A 19,626-nucleotide genomic window follows, 5' to 3' on the forward strand; every position below is an offset into this window, starting at 1 on the left:
AGCTGGAGGAGATAGACAGCTTGTGTTTGTGGCCATTCAACCAGAAAAGAATACCAGCTGAAAACAGACAGTGAAGCAAGGGAAGCGGGGCTGGGGGTGGGGAGAGGAGGTACAGATAGGCCAGCAGCACATAATTGGTTCCCCAAAGGCAAACCTAGACACGGGATGGCTCCGTAAAGCAGTTGTCGTGTAAACACCCCACAGTGATTATTTGAAAGATCCCGTCAACAAAGGGGAACGATTATGACTATGTGCCTTTTCATCTGGAGGGAACCCTCCTTTGGCTTCATTCCTCTCCGCTTTCAAAATCATATCCTTCTAGACAGTTTCTCCGCACAACATTTTCCCCCTGAAAATGAAAACCTCCCCATTGTGCATGTGGAGGCCTTCCAGCCGATTCAACTAAACAAAAGCACTCCATGCACAGATCTTGAATGAATTAATATCGAAACACCCACACGTCCTCCTCCCTCTTCCTATCTGCCCTCTGAGGCCACCGAGCTCCTCTCTGGCTGAATGGCCAAGGTTTGTTGTTGTTGGGTTTTTCGTTTTGTTTTGGTTTTGTTTTTTGGTCACTGTACACTAATCCCACCTTAGTTGGAAGTATTCCCAAATAATAATAGATGTTTTTCTCAGAATGTGGCCGGCTATGTAGAAAAGATCATTTTACACATGGCCCAATGCTGGGGTGCCCTCCCTGGACACCATCAAGAAAAGAAGCCACTCTGACTTATTGTCTAGTGTGCAAGGTTTACATGACACTGATGAGCACTGCGTGGAGGAGATGAATGTTTTCACATGTCTATCACACTAATTAAAAAAGAAAATTAGATTTCTTTTCAACAGTGAAAGCAAATGAGGTGCAATATTTCTATGTTGTATTTCATAAGATCAAAACGAGCTCTCTGCCAGACCAAGGAGGGCAGAGTCTTAGACAAAGGGAATGTTTTTCACACCATTTAGCATTCAAAAATATAATAAAATGATTAACAAGTATTTTTATTTCTGAGGTGCATTAGAAGTCCAAGTCCTCAGTGTTTTGTAATTTAAGGGAGTACTGGGATCTGGCCAAAGTTAGATTTTTTATTCAATATGAAAGTGTAAGATATTGATTATACCTTCTAGGAAGTGCACAGTCTGGTAGGGAAGGAGGAAGAGCCCAACTGTGTTGGACAGAGTGCTGTCCACACATGTCTTGGTTTGCCCTGTGTACATCTGTTGTTGCAGCATAATTATTAATAGCACCCCTTTCACTCAGAAGGATTCCGGTTTGGTCACCCTAGAAATGGGCTGTGAGAGGTCAGAGGAAGGAGAGGAAGGCTGTGATTGAAGTAGCCAGTGAAGATTTCATCCGTGCCTATGGTAAGATTACAGATAAATGGAAGGGAAAAGGGAAGACTCACCAGATAAGACTAGGAAGACGGTGAGCTCCCTGAGGGCACAGAGGGTCTATTTTGTTCCTTCCTGGATCCTCAGGGCTTGCGTGCTGCCTAGCAAATCATAGGCATCAAATGTGAATTCGTTGCCTGTGACCTAGATTTAAGATCAAGACTGAAGGTAGGAAAGTTCAGGATAGTGAGGCGGTGTGCCTGGCAAAGGTCAGATGGGCACGATTATGAAATAAGGCTATTAAATAATGGTGATGGTGCTAAAACGAGGCTGGCGATGCCCGTCCCACAAAACAACCTGTGTACAGAACAATGTCCTGTAACTCTTGTATAATAAAGTCACTTGTCTTTGGGGTTTAATGCTGTGGCTTTCACCTCTAGCACTGGAAGTGATCTATTCCTTCTCAAACAAATTGTTCAGGAAGGACCTGAAGGAACAATGACTCCATTCTCTTCAAGCTGGTCCCCTTCTGTCTTTGTTTTCTGGGAGGACTTTTGGAAGAGAGGCAAGAGCGGGGTGGGGGGGAGGGTACCTCACAAATACAAAAGTAATACAGATGAACACAAAGGGCACACGGTTTTTCCTTCCCATAATAGGGGGAATAAATCCAAAGTGACAGTTTCCTGGAGCTAGTGCAGCTCCTGAGAGGTTATTCCCAGTACAGCATTTGCTTTCCCTACCTTTTGCTATATATGAAGGCCCGGAGTGACTTGGTCTTGGCCTTAACTGTAACAGTCTACCTTCTAATTAATGTGACCCTGCTGATATATGGAGGTTCAAGGTTAACTTCCCTAAATGAAGATTCCTGTATAACTACCAGGTAACCCGTGAACAGCAGTGCCATACTTTTCATTTATAAAGTTATTTAGCAGCATTTTAGCCACTTTGAAATGATCCGTATCTTCCGAAATTGTAATATAATTTAGTGTTGTCTTGGTGATGGTTCAGAAATATGTGGAGCTTAGAAAAGAGAGAGATAGACACACACAGGGATATAGCACTGAGAACATGCGTCGGGGTTCAGAACCCACTCAGCAGAAAGGACATAAAATGACTTATGGAATTGTCAGGTCAGGAAGGCCAGGGAAACACACCCTAGGTCAAGCTTTCTGTAACAACTTTGAAAGTCGTGTTGTAATGGAGTCACTGCCTGATCAATAATCAAGATGCTGCCTGCTGATTTAGGAAGCTACTGTCTCCAGAATGAGGCTGCCACTGCCACCATCAGGAAACAGCCAGCCAGGAAGGCACCACAGGAAAGCCAGACAGTCCATGAAGGTGGTTGCCAGTGGTGACAACAGAAAAGGCAGAAGTATAGCATAGCAGGCAAAATAATGTGTCGTCACCCCCTCCCAAAAGATATCCTAATCCCTGAAACCTGTGAATGAAGAGATTACCTTACATGGCAAAAGGAACGTCGCAAATATGATAAAGTCAGGCACCTTAGGATCATCCTGGATTCTCCAGGTGGGCCCAGGCTCATTTCATCAGTCCGTAGAAGCAGAGAACCTGTCCCAGCTATGGTCATATGACTATGCAGGAAGGGTCAGAGAGATGCAACATTGCTGACTTAGAAGGTGGAGCAAGAGGCACCAAGAGAAGAAATGTGGGTGACCTCTAGAAGCTAGAAAAAGCAAGGAAGTGGATTCTCCCCTGGAATCTCCAGACGGGAACACATCTGTGAGACCCATTTCAGACTTCTGACCTCCTGAACTGTAAGCTAGTAGATGTGTGTCACCTTATGCCACTAAATTTGTAGCAATTTGTTAAAACAGCCGTAGGAAACCAATACCCACAGCCTCCCCATCAAATCTTGTGGCAAGTACCCCTGGTGGAGACCCCCTGCATCATGTGCGTAATCCGAGCTGCAGGGGATTCTCAAAAGTGTTTTCAGCTTCTGGGCTTCGGTACTAGAAGGCACCGAGATGGGGTTGGAATGATGCTGAATGCCAATCACTCCTATCCAGTGCAGCTGTCGTGGGAGCACATGGGGAGCCCGGGGGGCCACAGGTGTATATGCACAGTGCCCTGAGGGACGGAGGCATGTAAATATGGCAGAACAGAATCGGATGCCTGAGATTTTTAGGAAGTTTAACAAGTGTTATTAAGTCATTAAGGCACAAGGGGGAGGGGAAGAGAAGGCATCAGAATAGTTGCCTGTTTTACCGAACTAGAAGTTACTATCTGATCTATTAGCTATCGCTGGCAGGGTGGTAGTAAGGAGAGATTGTATGTAAGTATCAGTATCAGGGATAATTATTGACATTCTACAACTTATCTCAACTTTATAGTCAGTCTATATGGCAGACTATATTTTCCAAAGGTGGCCTCAACAGTATCTTCCACCCTACAGGCCTTCCTACACAGTGACTTTGATACTCTTCCCATTGAGAAATGAGGCCTTTGTTTCTCCGCTCAAAAACCTGACTCTCTGGACTAATAGGGAATGTGACTTCTAAGGCTAGATCACAAAAGATAACCCAGCTTCTTATTAGCTCTTGAAGCTATCAGCCGCCACGTAAGCTATCTGACTATCCTGAGGCTGCCATGCTGTGAGGAAGCCCAAACTAACCAGCCACATGGAGAGGCCTGGCATCACAAGGAGAGAGAGAGATGCCTGGCCAGTACCCAGCTTCTCTGGTCCCTACTGCTCCATGTCCAGCCACCATCTGACTGCATGGTAGACCTTGAGCCAGACTGTCCAGCAGAGCCCTTCCCAACGCCTGACTCACTCTTGTTGTTTTAGGCCACTGAATTTGGGGATGATTTGTCACGCAGCAATAAATAACTGGATTGGTCCATGCTGTCGGATGCAGGAAAAAAAAGTCAATTAAAACCACAATCTTGTGTTATTCCTATCAGATTTCTTCACTGTGAGGTAAATAGTGTGACAGTTGTCAGTAGTAGAATAACCAAATCTAAAGCCCACGTTCTCTTGCTGTAGAATATTGGCCTAAGAAACTCATTCTTAAAATATGTATCAGAAGCAGTTTGTTGGTTGGTTTATTGGGGGAGGATTTAGGAAAAGGGGAATTGGTAGCATTGAGAAAGAATTTCAAACTGGCTAATTCAACGTGTGAATAAGCAAGACGCCTGGTAACTTCTTTTGAAAGTAGAATTGCCTCAGTGTGGCAGGTAGATGCGCTGCAAATCTTTACTTTGGGGAGTGTCGTCAAATTTGGGACCCACTTAGGAGATGGAGAAAAAGAGATGAAACACAGCCAGACTAACACACAATGAAGTGTGTTAGCCCTCCTCCCCAGCAGGCTGACTGCTCTTCTTTTTTTTTCTACCACTTCTTTTTTGCACATGCCTCCTTCCTTGATACCCAAAGTTTACTGCTCCTGAAGTTCAAGTTCAAGGTCCCCTCAGAAATGGTACATAATAATACATTGGTCTAAGTCATAGTACCTTATATTTCTGCGGGTTTTTGCAGTCTTCAACAACTTTCATCACATCCATTATCCCGTCTCAACCAGAGAACCCCATGATGTTTGCAGGACGAACGTTAATGTCCCTGGTTTCACCAATTAGGAAACAAAACAAAAGGCTTGTCCAAAATCACGGTGCCTCTTAGTATGTCTAAGAGGCTGGGTTAGTGCTGAGCTGTTCTCACTCCCATTTGGCGTCTGCCACCCCAGAATATCCATTCAACTGGCCTTTGTAGCAAAATCAATGTTAAGCTGGAGAGAGGGAGGGGTGATTTGTTCTGCCTGCCCACCATCTTCAGTCACCAAAATATGGCCTATTTGAAGCCCAATTCATTGAGAGCCTGAAGCATGACTGTTTTCTCTTACTACCTGACTAATGATGTCAGTTTGACACTGTATTTTGCAAGTGGAAACCTGCCCCGATAATGACATAAGAAAGGTCAGGAACTGCTCCCTTTGCAGGCTCCCATGACATCCCTAAAAAAGCTTTGCCCTTTGAATTGTGTCAAATGGCCTTTGGCCGAAAATAGGATAGAAATGGCATGTGCTGTTTCTTTTTTAAGGGTTATTTATTATTATTTTTTTAGATCCTCAAAGTGTGTTTCTTCACATTAATATATTTTCCAGATGTAATTTTTTTTGGCTCTGAGTATTGCAAAATGGCTCTTTTGCCACTGATGGAAGAAAACAGCCAAAGCAAGAAGAGGCTAAGGGGCTACATTAACTCAAGGTGCTTTCAAATATGTGAATATACAGTTATCAAGCTAGAGGTACTGAAAAAAAAAATTGAAAGAATGTGTAGTTTTCATTTAAGGAGTGAGTCTCACTCCTTTACAGTCTACCTGGGGGGAAATAAGTGCAGGTGGACCTTGCATGTAGCTTCTGCGCGCAGAAAAGATGTTCCCGGGCTTCCCTGGTGGCGCAGTGGTTGAGCGTCCGCCTGCCGATGCAGGGGCTGCGGGTTCGTGCCCCGGTCCGGGAGGATCCCATATGCCGCGGAGCGGCTGGGCCCGTGAGCCATGGCCGCTGAGCTGCGGCGTCCGGAGCTTGTGCTCCGCAACGGGAGAGGCCACAACAGTGAGAGGCCCGCGTACCGCAAAAAAAAAAAAGATGTTCCTTGCATCTTCTCCCCTTAAGTAAATTATGTGATACTGAATGAAGGCACAGGGAAGTCTGAAGCCATTGCAATTTTTAAAAATAAACTCAATTTCTGAATTACATATGTGTCCACATGTATCTCATATCGCATGTTGACATAAAGCCCCTCTTCTGTAGTGAAACATCGAATCGAAATAAAATGTTTTATATAACAATATTAATAATAATAGCTATCATTTAATAGCATTTCCAATGTGCCAGGCACATGTATTCATTCACTGAATTCTCTCAGTGACCCCAAGGTAATTACTATTATCATCTGTACTTTATAGATGAGAGAACTGAGGTTCAGCGAAATTAGTAAAGACAGAGTACAGTTTTAAATCTGGGCCGCCTGGTATCAGTCTGGGCTGTAGCTATGGATGTAAATATACAAAGACCCCCAGATTCAGAGTTCCTATAACTGCCGGTTAGTAGCATGTTCCAGAAGCCTGAGTTCTCGCACAGAACTGAGCTGGATTATGGTTGCCAGATCACTTGGCTTAGTCACTCAGTACTCAGATGGTCCATGCAATTTTCAGGTCGAGAGTCTTAGTTGATATCAAGGCATTAATGAGACACTTCAGGACTTTATTGTAATCACTGAGAAGCTTGTTCACATCATCCAGCCAAAAGGTTCATTAGTCCCGCTAAGTAAGCAGTGTGCCTGTGCTGAGAGGTACCCTATCACAGGGAAACAGACACTTTTCCACTGAGTAGACAATGCGTCCTGATAAGTGATGTGTGTCAGTGGCAAGCCTTCCCCTTCCTCATGCAAACAACTGTCCTTCGCAATGCCTCCGATCTGAAAACCCCACAAAAGGGGAGGGAAATAGAGAAAAAGCAAACTTGGGAGAAAAAAGGAGTCATTCCTTCCCTTTTAGAAGGATTATTGTCTAATCCATACCCACATGTAAAGTGTCCCTTGTTCAATTTTGTCTTAATTACTGAATGTAGGAAAACAAGATCATTGTTAATTCATGCAGTTTAATTTATGCATAGGAGAATTATACAGGATAATTACCTGCAGTTGAAGGAAATGAATAGTGTCAGAGCTGGTTAATCCATGCATGGTTCACCGTTCTGTCCCTCTCTCAGAAAAGACTTAAAGCGGTAACCAGTGTGCGTGATGTGCAAAATTGCATTGGTTTGTTAAATAGAAGTATTTTTTCTTTTTCTTTTTTTTTTTTGCGGTACGCAGGCCTCTCACCACTGCGGCCTCTCCCGTTGCAGAGCACAGGCTCCGGACGCGCAAGCTCAGTGGCCATGGCTCACGGGCCCAGCCGCTCCGCGGCACGTGGGATCCTCCCGGACCAGGGCACGAACCCGCGTCCCCTGCATCGGCAGGCGGACTCTCAACCACTGCGCCACCAGGGAAGCCCTTAACTCCTGTTTGATCTTTTCCAGAAGTGCCCATTTTTCAAATCAGTGCAAGAGAAATTATCTTCATGGGCCCTATGTTAGCCTGAGTAAAATTTCTTTTATGGGAATAATTCAATGGGAATGATGATTATTTCATTTATCAAGATTTATGGGGGATTTATAATAATGATTGGTAGTTTCCTCATTGTCTGGAACCTCTGGGATCCAGTGGCTTCCAAAAACTAAAACCGAAACAAACAGCTGCAACAAATTATGGGACGATGAGTGGACACAGATGGAAATATCCTTGTGATTTTTGTCAAGCAATAGATAGCTGTTAAAGCCTCTTGGAATTCATCTATGGTAATTGGGAGAAGAACAAGACTTGGTTAAAGTTTATTAAAAAAATTATTCTCCATAACTTTTCAAACATTTTAGACAGTTTACAATTATACACAATTAAAAAAGAGAATAAGTATCAAAAGAAGGAGCTCAGAAAGTCAGTATTCTAACTTAAAAAAATTAATGTTTATGCTACAATTAAGCAGCAAGTTTTGCTCTGAGCTTCGTTGTAGCCAGACCAAAACGGATACATACTCGGTTATCACTGAAGTTACTGCTATCAGGAAGATGGACATGCAAAATACAGCAGTTCCTCGGAGGGCCAATTACCCCAGCAATGACTTATAAAAGAAATGTCTTATGTGGGAACTGACACAGAGGAGGTTAATTTGAGCTCGTTAAACCAGAGCATTGCAGTGAAGTTCAAAAGTCGACACTTTGCACGTCGACCTTCACTCTTATTTTCTTATCCCTCCATCAGGTTCTCCTAAAGATCCAAAAGGAGCAACCAAAGGAAACTTCATGAAGAGAAAAAGAAATAGGTATAGTTGGCCTTCGATTGCTCTGTTTTGGACAAAAAAAAAGAGAGATTCAACTTTTCTAAGGCAAAGTTACATGCCATAATCAGGTTTTTGTCTTCAGGCAAGGTTACCAGAAGGAGTTGAGGGTGACTCCTCCCTGCCTACATGTTCTCACAGGGGAGCCCGGCTCAGACAATTGAGTTGCAACTTCATGATAATCTTATTGCAGTGCCGGAATTCAGCACTTGAGATCTTAGGTTTCAGTGAGACCAACCTGATTAGCAAAATGAAGAGCATAAAAACATAAAACTTTCATTGCTTAGGTGAGGCCATTTGTCTTTATATCCTTGACCTTGATGTTGATGATGATGGTGGTGGTGGTCGCAGGCATCTGTTTTACTGAGTGTATACTCTGTGCCTGGCGTTACACTTTACAGGCTCGATGTCCCGTAATCCTCACAATAACTTAGCGGTGTCAATATTATGAGCCCCATTTTAGAGAAGAGGAAACTGAGCAGAGGTCATTGTTCCAAAGAGGAAATTCACACCAATTGTGTGACTGCAGACTGATGGTCTAACCACACACCACACAACTTGAGGTGTCTGTGTGTGCACGTGTGTGTTTAAGCTTCCGGATCCTGCTGCTCCCTTGCTCTTACTTGCTGCTCCTCTCTGTTGTGTACAAAGACGCTGACTGTAGCAATCTCTAAGATTCTGTCTAACTTAAGACCCTCTATTAATTAGAGCTGTGATGGCATGACATTACCTCTGAGCTGACTCTCAGGAAATACGTAACATATATACACACGTGTTAAGTTGAAGTGTATTCTCATTCACTAAGACAAATGCTCCCACTTAAACCATTTTCCTTGACTCTGGAAGTGCTAACAGAAACATAACTGATACATTTGATACTGCCTTTCCCTACTGAGAATATTAATTGTGGCACACAGCATGGTCTGAAATCCAGCTCTGGAAGGCGGCAGGAGGGTAGGGGGTGCAGTGGCTGGCTGTGTCCAGCCACCTGTCCATACTGTTGCCCCCTTTTTCTCTTTACCCTGAATACCCCAAGCCGAACAGTTGGAGGGCATCTGCTCTTGGGGCTGGAACACCCACACTGCTGACTCGGAAACAATAAACCCATCCTGCCAAATGGTGTATTTTTGGTACAGAGAAAAATTTGTCCCTCCTAGGGATCAAAATACATTCTTACGTGAATGCATGTCATTTTTTTTTTTTTTTTTTTTTTTTTTTTGCGGTACGCGGGCCTCTCACTGCCGTGGCCTCTCCCGTCGCGGAGCACAGGCTCCGGACGCGCAGGCCCAGCCGCCATGGCCCACGGGCCCAGCCGCTCCGCGGCACGTGGGATCCTCCCGGACCGGGGCACGAACCCCCGTCCCCTGCATCGGCAGGCGGACTCTCAACCACTGCGCCACCAGGGAAGCCCGCATGTCATTTTTTTAAAGACATTGCCCAGTTCACATTCCACATTCTGCTCATCCCACTGGATTGTACTCAGCACCCACATTTAATGTTCTCTGTACTTTCAGTTCCGAAGTCTTGGGATGAGGTTTGAGAAACACACAGTGTGAATGACACCCTTCAGAAAAGAAAATGTTCAGAGCAGCTGGTTGTCCGGAGGGCGTCCACTGAAAAGCTCACAAATCATACCGTAGAAAATCAACTCTTAAAAATGCCTGCTTGGTGGTAAAATATCCTAGGATCTTGTGCCATATTTAATGCCAACTGCATTTTTTTATTTAGGAAGAATCAACGATTTTTTTACCCCCTCTGCAGATATTGTATAGTTTCTCCAATTGAACCCTAGCTCAGCTAATTCGACTTTCAAGACACCTGAGAATGCACAGTACTATAAATGAGATCCTAGGTAAATTATAAAGCTCAGGAAATCAACCTCCTTTGAAAGATTTCTCGTCTGGGAGATGCACAGGAAGTCTCCATCCAGACCTCGTTAAACTGGAGACAACTTGATAATACATCCTCATCATCCTAACGATAAGAATAGCAAATGCTATTCACTGTTCTAAGCACTTTAATTCAGTAACCTATTTAATTTTCACAGGAAACTATGAGTTTGGTTCTTTTCCCAATTTTACAGATGAGGCAATTAAGGTCTGGAGAGGTTAAGCAGCCCATCAAGGCTATACAATATAAAGTGGTACTGCCGGGCCACAAACCCAGGCAGGGTGAATTCTTTGGTCTCAGCAGCCCTGAGACGCAAGGCTCACTTGCTTTGTCAGCACACAATTGGAAAGCAGAAGATTAGAGGACCATGAGTTCCAGTCCTGATAGGCAGTTACTTTTGAGTCTTTACAACAGTGGAAAAGTTTTTTCTTTTAAATCCTAAGCTTCTCAGAGCCATTCCTTTTTGCCACTAAATAAGAGAGACAATTTTGTCCTGTGTTTCTGGTAAAGACTACAGTGCCTTTTTCAAATATTTCTTGTAGTGGAGTTGGAATCAAGTGACTAAAGAACATTAATCGTGACTCAATTTTTTACATATTGAAAGAATGGAAGGCAGATGTGACCAAGATTATGGTATACTGTGTGCGCAGAGAAAAATTAAACCCTGGGAAGATTGTTTTAAGTATCTCTGGCAAGGCTCCACCCCAGATCAATTAAAACAAAGTCTCTGGGGATGAGGCTCAGACAATCACTTTTTTTTTTTTTTTTTTTTTTTGCGGTACACGGGCCTCTCACTGTTGTGGCCTCTCCCGTTGCCGGGGACAGGCTCCGGACGTGCAGGCTCAGCGGCCATGGCTCACGGGCCCAGCCGCTCTGCAGCATGTGGGATCTTCCCGGACCGGAGCACAAACCCGTGTCCCCTGCATCGGCAGGCGGATTCTCAACCACTGCGCCACCAGGGAAGCCCAACAATCACATTTTTAAAAAGCTCTCCAGGAACTTCTAATACACAGCCAGGTTTGAGACTCTGTAAATTATATTAGGCTCTTTCTAGATGTTATTGATAGTTATATCAATAGGAAGGTGCAGAGGCTGAGATATAGGTTAAATATTTATTTTAATGTGGTAAATATCTTCAAATAAACCCAATAATTCAGTTCTGGGTTTAGTCAAAACTGAACTTTCTGGATTTAGCCACAAGAGTTTAAGGTACAAGGCATTACTCCTGAATAGCAAGGATTACCCATTTATTTTTGTTGAATCTAAAATGCTGTTATTGTTATACTATGTTATACTATGTTACAATGAGCATCTCATTGTGGGGAAAGGTTATGGAATAAGAAAATAAAAAGCAAGGAGAGTGACAGTGAGACAAAGATCAATTGTTCCTGAACCCTCTGAGCACCTGATCAGACCTGATTAGTGACGTCTTCGGGGCCACAGGGCATTCTGAGTACTGGTGACCCTCCACTCCAATTGAAGGAAAGTCACATTAAGAAGCAGGCAAAGAAGGGAATTCCCTGGCGGTCCAGTGGTTAGGACTCTGCGCTCTCACTGCCAAGGGTGTGGGTTCAGTCCCTGGTCGGGAAACTAAGATCCTGCAAGCCACGCAGCGCGGCCAAACTTTAAAAAAAAGAAAAGAAAAAGAAACAGGCAAATAAAACTAGAGGAGGAATTCTGCTTTCTCAGCTAAAGGAAAATAGAGATGAGTAGAAGCAAGGCCACATGTGGGTGGCAGAAACTCCAATGCTAGTTCTGGTTCTGCCAACAGCCTTGTTGGAACAGTTGTCTACAGGTCAATTGCCTTACCTAGGAATCATGGTAATTGTCCTACCTAATTTACAGGGTTGCTGTCAGGATATAGATGTCAAAACATTTGGAAAAGAGCAATCTGCGAACATGAAATGTTATTATGAGTCTCCTCATTAGGTCATACTACAGACAGCTGTGTGGCCACCAAAAGATGCACCATTCTGTTTATTTTTATTCCCCAAAGGGTCACCTGTTCCAAAATCTTCTAAATTTAGCATGAGGTACTAAATTCTTTGGGTGCTCCATATGGTGGATAAGGCCTCTGTCAATTGGCTTGAACACCTAACTTCCCTACACAGATTATTTCATCTTTTCATTTTTGCATGAGTAATGCTCCTAAGCTCAGTGCTGCCAGTTTGTTCACAGTATGCGTTTGTTTCTCAAGTCCTGACGGCCTTAGACCCCTCTGTGCCCTTGTCCATGATGAAAGCCTCAGGATATTCCCGCGAGCTTCTTCCTACAAGCCAGAGGACGGAGGCAAAATCTGAGGCCCCCTGACGACACAGTTCCTTTCCCTGTTAATCTGCTCCATGTCTAAGAGTGATGGTCCCAGTTTGGGGGTTTCTGTGTTTACACAGATGTTGGTCTGGGAGGAATGGAAAATTAGGTGGATCTGGAAATTCTTAAAGCCAGTTAATTTGACCACCAATGTGGTCAAATGATAGGCTTCTTGTTTGCTTCCAAGTGGGATTGGGTCGACTCACCAAGGAAAAAGGCTAAACCAAATCTCCCTCTCCTTCGAGAGAAAACAGACAAATTTCCCTTCTCTATGACCTCATCTTTACCCACACCGAGATTCGAGGAGGACAGGGATTATCATGTATTGCTTTCATCCTGCATCTCCCATTCTTACCTTCACTGAGTTCTAAAGTGCTCCATAAAGCGGGTGAAAGTTAAGGATTACTGTCTCCAACACTATACTTGCTTGCTTCATGCTAGATGCGGGCCCTGACACCCATACACTATTTGGGCTTGCCTTCTTATATCAGCACTGGGCCAGTAGACATCCAATAAATTAAAATGTTCAAATATGCATGTAAATAAAGAAAATGGGATAACAAATTCCTAAAAACCCATCACCGAGTAGAATGATTGTCAAGAATTTTCCACACTTGCTTCATCCATCCCTTTTGTTATTGTTGTTATTAAAGCATCTTAAAGTAAATCTAGACCGTATGTCATTTCACTCCTACAAGCTTCCATGGGCATCTCAAAAGTGTGGACATTTTCCTGCATGATCCTAATTCCATTTTGCACCTAACAAAATGAGCGATATTTCCTTAGTATCGTCTAATATCTAATCCATATTAAAATGTCCCAAGTGTCTCAAAAATGACTTTTTTCAGGCTTCCCTAGTGGCACAGTGGTTGAGAGTCTGCCTGCCGATGCAGGGGACACGGGTTCGTGCCCCGCTCCAGGAAGATTCCTCATGCCGTGGAGCGGCTGGGCCTGTGAGCCATGGCCGCTGAGCCTGTGCGTCCGGAGCCTGTGCTCTGCAACGGGAGAGGCCACAGCAGTGAGAGGCCCGCGTACCACAAAAAAAAAAAAAAAAAGACTTTTTTCATTAGGTTTGTCATCATGATTAAAACAGGGTCCACACATTGCATCAAGATGGTATGTCTTTTGAGTCTCTTGTCCTTTCTCCTCCCTTTTTTCCCATGAATAAATGATTTGATGAGTAGGAGTCTGAAGCCCTGAGATCTGTCCAGAGAAAGCCTGTTACCTGCTTTATTTCTCCCAGGCTGACCAGAGAATCACTCGCTGTCACTCTACTTTTCATAACTTCGCCCAGGCTGACCAGATGGGTGGGGTGGTGGAGACAGTGGCTAAGGACGCAAGAAAATGGATAAAAACCACTTTCTCACTAGTGAACCAGAGACAAAATTTAAAACACAGAGCCAAAAGAAAGCCAAGCATTTCAGAGTGAGATTTGAGTCCCAGAAGATAGAAAGTATCCCTTCAAACAATTCTACTGTGACCCAGAGGATGGAGTGAATGCACAGGGAATGGCCTAGAACAGGGTTGAAACTGGTGAGAGTCAGGTGATGGAGTGGTGTGGTAGGGGAGACAGGTTGTCTTGGGAAAAGTCTTCCAACCCCTCTTTTTCCTGCTTTATAAAAATGGATCTGACTCCCCTCTAGGTAGATTGGCTAAGGGCATGAATGGGCAAAGGGTCACAGACAGCTAAGAGCAGAAGTTAATTTGCTAGCTGAGTGGGAGCTTGGTGTGATTTTAGGAGTTATGTGGGCATCTGAGAGGGGAAGCATCCTGACAGTGCCTTTGGGCTCAGAATCCAAGTAATATGGCATTTCACATGTGTACAAATAAGCCCGTAATGTATTCTTTTGTCTTTGCTGTTGGGAATTTGCCATATGTTGATGGGTCCAGTGTGGGATCCATAAACATTTGTTCTTTCTTTGCACTAAATTGTACTTTAAGCTAAGGATTAAATGGACTTTTTGCTTCATTCCTGTTTCTACAGCTTCAAATCCTCTGGACAGAGCAAGGGATAGTAAGAAATTATTTTACGCCCTTGGTGTACCATAAAAAGGAACATAATTCTGCTTTGTTGATAATCTAGGTATTTGCACATCGCTATACCTAACTGCTTTGCATTCTGATTATAAATTATTTGATTTTGGCAAACAAAAATAACGCAGCAGATGTTGTTAATATGACCACCTTCTTGGTATGCAGCAGCAAGGACCAGTAATGAAACCACTATCCCTATTATAGCAGTTTAATTTGCTAAAATTACCATTCAGAGAACACGTGTACAGGCCCCTGGGAAACCACTCAGCTTTGAAACTGCTGGCATGTGATGGCACGTTCATATACAGCCTTATTCTATTCGAACCACAGAGTAACTTTCTGACACTGAGTTTTTCTGAAATGTTATCGTTTGCATCCTCCTTTTTTTATCACCTCTACTTCGTTTGGTAATAATTCACGTGACTTCAGACAGAACGCCACAGGTCGAAGGAGACCAAGGTAAAATTATCAGAGAAATTTACTTGAAGGCAGAGAGAATTAACAAGACAGATAAGTGTCCCCCTGTTAGTACATAATGATTGGAAAGTACCAGCCTTCAACTAGCTCATTTCCTTAATAAAAACATTTTTTTATTTGTATGTTTCTTAAAAAACAACAACAAAAAATTAGTGCTCACTTCGGCAACACATATACTAAAATTGGAACAAGACTGAGAAGATTAGCGCGGCCCCTGTGCAAGGATCACACGCAAATTTGTGAAGCGTTCTGTATTTTTCTATTATACATAAAATAGATAAGCAATAAAGATTTACTGTATAACACAGGGAACTATATTCAATATCTTGTAATAACATAACGGAAAATAATCTGAAAAAATATATGTATAATTGAATCACGTTGCTGTACACCTGAAACGAACACAAGATTTTAATAAATCAACTATACTTCAGTTGAAAAACTTACAACGTAAGATTTAACAAACATTTTTGTGCTTTTATCAGACTGTAGTGCAAACACAGCAGGTCATTGCTTCATGTAGTAGATTGACTCCAATACCACTATCCCTTTATCGATTTTTTAAAATTAATTTTTATTGGAGTATGGTTACAATGTTGTGTTAGCCTCCACTGCACAACTAAATGAATCAGCCATACACATACAGATATCCCCTCCCTTTCGGACATCCCTCCTATTTAGGTTGCCACAGTGCATTAGGTAGAGTTCCCTGTGCTATACAGTGTGTTCCCATCAGTTGTCTATTTTATACATAGTACCAATAATGTATATGTGTCAATCCCAGGCTCCCAATATCGATTATTAATTTTCATCATAAGTCTGCGTTATGAGAAGTCTTTCTATAAAGTTACAGTTACATAAGTGAATCATACCATAGCTAACAATAAGCACCCGAAGGTGATCGGCACATGCTGTCATTTACAGACTTCTAAAAACTGCGTGACGCAGGCTGTAATCAAGAGAATCAGAACAGAGACTGTGAATAATAATGCATATCTTCCCACATAAATCCTTTCATCTTCCCTCCTCTGGATGAGCCCTCACTTCTTCTTCTTTTTTTTTTAGTAGAAAAAGCCAAGTTAAGGAGCTCCAGGGGCCAAAGCTGAGAAGGCATCCAGGTGTTCTAACCCTGCGTCCCTTGGTCCCTTTAAAACCCCTACGAGCTGCACTTTATACCCTCATATATTATATTCAAGTCTATAATAAGATGTCTGAATGCTAAGCGTTTGAAGTGCTGCTTTTAAAAGTGTTGTCATAACAACAGGAATAAAATGACAAGTGTAACTTGACTTTGAAAAGACTGCCTTAGTTTTAAGTCCATTGCTTTACCTAAGCAAGGGCTTAACTGTAACCTCCTAGTGCAAACAAAGGCTGTGATCAAATGACATTACCATAATTGAGTCTGTATCTTTAGCTATACTTGCCATCACATAAAATTGTCAGTCCTCCATCAATTCAATTTAATTGCTCGGATGGCCAGAAATAAATTAATTGACCATAAGAAGAATCTATTTGTTTGATTATGTAGGCCATATCTGAAAAGCTTTAAGATAATTTCTTCTCCTTTCTCTGAGATGAACTGTACCATGTAGCTTAATTATAAGGTTCAATTCTATTTTCTACCTGACTCTCATGCCCGCAAATGAATACCAGTGTTGGTCACCCATGCTGGGCAAGGTACATGGTACATGATTATGCTTCCCAGCACACTGTTGGGTACATCCTTCCAGGACCTAAGGATTTTTTTTCTCTTTAAGATGTCCAAAGTTGTAGCTCCATTCTAGTGAAAATGATTAAAACTATGAGCTTATAAGAATGGTAATTTCAGTAAAGTCAAATAACAATAGAAGATGTCAGTGTCATTTCGTTGCTGTTTTGAAGTAAAGAAGCCACAATCACCATTAGCTAGAAATGAGTTGCCAAGCTCTAGGGGTAAACAGGCTACATGCAAGAAAAGCCTGAAGGAGTCGATAACACCAGGCATGGGACCATTTTCTTCTATGCTGGAGTGTTGTTTTTGAATCTGATGATCAAATAATGAGGATTTGTGGTGGGTGTATGTTTTTCTCAGCAGGACCAGCCAAGCTGTCTATGAGGACCATGTTTCCAAGAAATTTTCCCTTTTGATGTACATGGTTTTGAATAGGTTTAAAAAAAAATTAGGTAATAAGTGCAAAATGCTTTTTCCTTCAAACCAGGAAACAGTTGGTCCTGTTTTGATGTCTAGTTTGCACCAAATGAGGGTCTCCGAGTGTTCTAGACTTTGCATTTTAAAATGAGTTATAACATTAGTCAAAATCCATTTAACCCCTCTTGACATTTAAGCGAGTTTTATGTCCTGAGTCATTTCTCTTCTAATTATCGTGAGGCCAGCTGCTTCCCCCTGCATTTATTTGATCCACCAGAATGGAAGAAGAAATAGAGTTTTCATTTTCCTCAGGCTGAAATGGTGTCAATTATCGAGAAGTTCCTACAACTGACTGTCCCAGTGAGTAGATGTGCAATTAACGTTTCTTCTTTACTCTTCAAATGGTTCAGCCAGACCCTTAAAATAGCTTCACAGTTCTCTGCTGTCATTGCTTAGAAGGGGAATAAAAGAGGAAGAAAGAGGAGAGCAGTAATGTCAAATTACTTTATTTCTGTATATCTCTTCACCTGTAAAGTATGTATGCTTTTATAATTAGTGCATTCTATTTGATGGATAAAAGCCAGATATATCTTCAAAGGGCACATTCTAGTTAGTAGAAAAGACCATTACTCCACACTAAGATTTTTACATATGTTTTCTCATTTTCTCCTTGCAATAACATTGGTGACTTAGGTCTTATTGTACTCACTTTATTGACAAGAAAAATTGGAGCTCAGAGAGAACTTGGGTGAACCCTGGGGTTAGCCTGGCTCCAGAGACAATGCTTTTCTATTCTACCCTGTATTGAGCATGAAAGAAGTTGGTGCAGACAGGTGGTACCTACACTCAAGAAGTTTGTAGCTTATTAAAGAGACGAAACATTCAGGGAGATAATTATAATACACTGAGCCCCTGAGTATGTTAATTCCCATTAATAATTGGAAGTTTTGTCAGAAATAGAGTTACAGATGTAGAAAACAGACTTATAGTTACCAAGAGGGAAAGGGGGGAGGGATGAATTGGGAGATTGGGATTGACATGTAAACACTACTATATATAAAATAGATAACTAATAAGAACCTACTGTATAGCGCAGGGAACTCTATTCAATACTCTGTAATGACCTGTATGGGAAAAGAATCTAAAAAAGAGTGGATATATGTATATGTATAACTGATTCACTTTGTCGTATAGCAGAAACTAACACAGCATTGTAAATAACTATACTACAATAAAAATTTATTTTAAAAGATCAAAAAATAAAATAAAATAAAAACCAAGCTTTGAAAACAAAAAATAGATAAAATAGAAGTGCAACAACAAAAAATAGTTGGATGTTTTGTGGTTCACAAGGCAAGATCCCTCTGGTTGTGCTGGTTGATATGCTCAGAAAATGCTTCAAGAAACAGTTGGCTTTTGCATCAAATGATAGTCATGGATCAAACCCATTGAATAAAATAAGGATCCATGAATCCATGCTGACAGTCCTGAAAATAAATAAAAACAAATAAAAGGATTCAAGAAATCTCTTACAGCAGAAAACAATGATTGAGTTCAAAGAGTATCATTTTGCCACCATCATCATAATAATTGATTTGGGCAAAAATTATCAACGGATGCTAAAACTTCTGGGTTAAAGAAACAAGATATTTGCATAGCCCCAAAGTACCTCCTTACTAACCACTTACCGGTTGCAAAGGCAAAAATAGAAACTTTCCAGGAGAGAAACTGTCCAGCAACACCTGAACCAAGTAATCAAAGTTAACATCACTAGTAATAGGACCAAGTGATTCCTCGTGCCTTCGAATGCAGTACCTTCAGAAGGACAGCAATATCACTTACGTGATGTCACTCCCCAAAGTTACATAGCCTAAGCCTAATTATGAGACAACATCAGACAGACCCAAACTAAGGAACGTTCTATAGAACACCTGGTCTGTACTCTGTGAAAATGTCCAAGTCACAAAAGACAAAGAAAGGACAAGGAACCATCACAGATTAAAGGAGACTAAAGGCACATTTCAAGACAGGCAGCGCATGATCCTGGATTGGCTCCTAGCATGGGGGTGGGGGTGGAGGGACAGTATACCAAACATCATTGGGACCATTTGTAAAATTTGAATAATGTCTGTACATTAGGTTATAGTATCATAGTGATGTTAAATTTCCTGATGTTGATAATTGTACTGCAAGTGATGACCACGTCTTTAGGATATACACATGGACGCATCGTATCTGCAGATTGCTCAACGGGGAGGAGCAAATATATATATGAATATGTATATGCAAGTTGCTCTCAAATGATTGAGGAAGTAGTAATGGGTATGTGTGTATGGGGGGAGACGACAGAGTAAAACGTGACAGATTTCAGCAAATGGTGAATCTGGATGAAAGATGTATGAGAGCTTTTTGTTCTTTTCTTGTAACTTTTCTGTAAGCTTCCAATTATTTCAAAAAAACAAAAACAAAACCGTAATTGGTTTTTGAACTGGGCTTCCAAAGTACCCATGGTTTTAGTTTTTATCAGTCAGTATTTAAAGTAGTTCTGCTTTTTAATTATCTAAAAATT

General features: G+C 41.9%; 1 protein-coding gene and 1 non-coding gene across 5 annotated transcripts in view; both read left to right on the forward strand.

The window, feature by feature from the left end:
* Positions 1 to 19,626, forward strand: part of RIPOR2 (RHO family interacting cell polarization regulator 2) — a 112,007-nt gene that overhangs the window by 26,803 nt on the left and 65,578 nt on the right. The window lies entirely within an intron of this gene.
* LOC115866247 (U6 spliceosomal RNA) lies at positions 15,082 to 15,188 on the forward strand. Its single transcript, XR_004044607.2, has one exon. It is a non-coding gene; the product is annotated as a U6 spliceosomal RNA (small nuclear RNA).

The sequence above is a fragment of the Globicephala melas genome, chromosome 11, assembly GCF_963455315.2.
Source record: "Globicephala melas chromosome 11, mGloMel1.2, whole genome shotgun sequence".
In the NCBI taxonomy this organism is placed as follows: Eukaryota; Metazoa; Chordata; class Mammalia; order Artiodactyla; family Delphinidae; genus Globicephala; species Globicephala melas.